Source organism: Oncorhynchus mykiss, chromosome 19 (genome assembly GCF_013265735.2).
Source record: "Oncorhynchus mykiss isolate Arlee chromosome 19, USDA_OmykA_1.1, whole genome shotgun sequence".
Lineage (NCBI taxonomy): Eukaryota > Metazoa > Chordata > Actinopteri > Salmoniformes > Salmonidae > Oncorhynchus > Oncorhynchus mykiss.
Genome location: NC_048583.1, coordinates 61,303,754 through 61,305,580, shown reverse-complemented (window position 1 = coordinate 61,305,580; position 1,827 = coordinate 61,303,754). Strand labels below are relative to the sequence as shown.

Sequence of the window (1,827 nt, the reverse complement as noted above, 5' to 3'; positions counted from 1 at the left end):
AATCTTATAAAATATTATAGTTTTACAATTCAGTTCAGTTCAGCTAGTCTGTGTTTAGCTAGCTGCTCACGTCACTTCAGTTTATCTAGTTATGTTAAGCCTCAGCTAGAAGTTAAAGCTAGTTTGACCAAACGAACTCCAGCTAGCCCAGGTAATGATAGAACAGTGAAGTGAAGAGAGGATAGAATCCTCAAGAATTATACAACTTCACAGTTCAGTTTACATCAGTCAAAATACTAGTCAGAGTTTAGCTAACTTTAGCTTCAGCTAACAACCGGGAGGCTAACACCCACATCGAGAGTTGGGAGGGGGCACAGTCAAAACATCCGATGAGTCTCAGAAGAAGAATAAAAAAATAAACAACAACAACATCAACAACAACAACAACAGACAGCTGGGTTGGAAGTGTTGTTTTGGTGGGGGTGAGGGGGGGGGGGGGGGGGGGGGGGTTGGCGATCCGGGGAATGCTACTGTACTTCATGATCCAAACACTCGGCAGAGTGCGTGTTTGTCTGATCTCCTCCATACCTTATAGTCCAAGGTATGGGAATATGTTGGATATGAAGGGCTATTGTTTGTTTCTGTGTAGTGGAGGGGATAAAAGGAACTTATCCCAAATGTACACGGTAGAAATGTTCCATTCTACAACGTCTCAACACGATTTTCTGTTTTTGAATAGAAGGAATATGCAGTCTTCGTACTGTCCCAGTGCTGAAGGAGGGAGTTGGACGGTTTAATTGGACACTTTTGTTAAATAAATAAATAAAAAAAATGTCTGAGCGTCTGAAATGTCCACGGTAGAAATGACAGTTAGTCTCTCTTCATACTCGTCCCCCGAGGTGAAGTTATCTGTATGTTTCCGTCGCTCTCCCAGCTTAGATTTTTATTTTACTGGAACGCAAAAAAAAAAAAAAACACTTAAGCTGTAGATACAAAACAATACGGTCTAATCTCTCAAATGTCATCTAAAAAATCACTTTTTTTTTCCCCCCACTTTAAAGTTATTTTAAAACAATACTTTTTTTTTTGTTGTTGAGTGAGGACCACTGAGTGTACAAAACATTAGGAACACCCTGCCCTTTCCATAACATAGACTAATCAGGTGAATCCAGGTGAAAGCTATGATCGGTTATTGATGTCACTTCATTGTAGATGAAGGGGAAGAGACAGGTTATTAAATCATGATTTGTAAGCATTGAGATAATTTTAGACATGGATTGTGTTTGTGTGCCATTTCAGGGGGTGAATGGACAAGACAAAAGATTTAAGTGCTTTTGAACGGGGTATGGTAGTAGGTGCCGGTTGCACAGGTTTGAGTGTGTCAAGAACTGCAACGCTGCTGGGTTTTTCCATGCTCATCAGTTTCCTGTGTTTGTATCAAGAATGGTCCATCACCCAGAGGACATCCAGCCAACTTGACACCAACTGTGGGAAGCATTGGAGTCAACATGGACCAGCATCACAGTGGAATGATTTCGACACCTAGTGGAGCCCATACCCCGATGAATTGAGGCTGTTCTGGGGGCAAAGGGGGTACAACTCAATATTAGGAAGGTGTTCCTAATGTTTTGTACACTCAGTGTGTTTGTAAGTACTGTGACATGGTTGCAGATACATAATTTCCAAATGTTTTCAGTACCAGTCAAAAGTTTGGAAACATCTACCCATTCAAGGTTTATTTGTATATTTTTTTTTTTACTATTTTCTACATTGTAGAATCAAAAACGATGAAATAACACATATTGAATCATGTAGTAACCCCCCCAAAAAGTGTTAAACAAATCAAAATATATTTGAGAGTCTTCAAGTAGCCAAGTAGCTTTGCCT

General features: G+C 40.0%; 1 protein-coding gene across 1 annotated transcript in view; it reads right to left on the bottom strand.

Annotated features, from left to right (window-relative positions):
- Positions 1-449: 449 nt before the first annotated feature.
- The window catches only part of LOC110498404 (prospero homeobox protein 1), a 62,710-nt gene continuing 61,332 nt past the window's right edge, over positions 450-1,827 (bottom strand). Inside the window, exon 8 of the mRNA XM_036955275.1 lies at positions 450-891. The gene's annotated coding sequence lies outside the window, so the exon portion shown is untranslated. The remainder of the gene's footprint in view (positions 892-1,827) is intronic.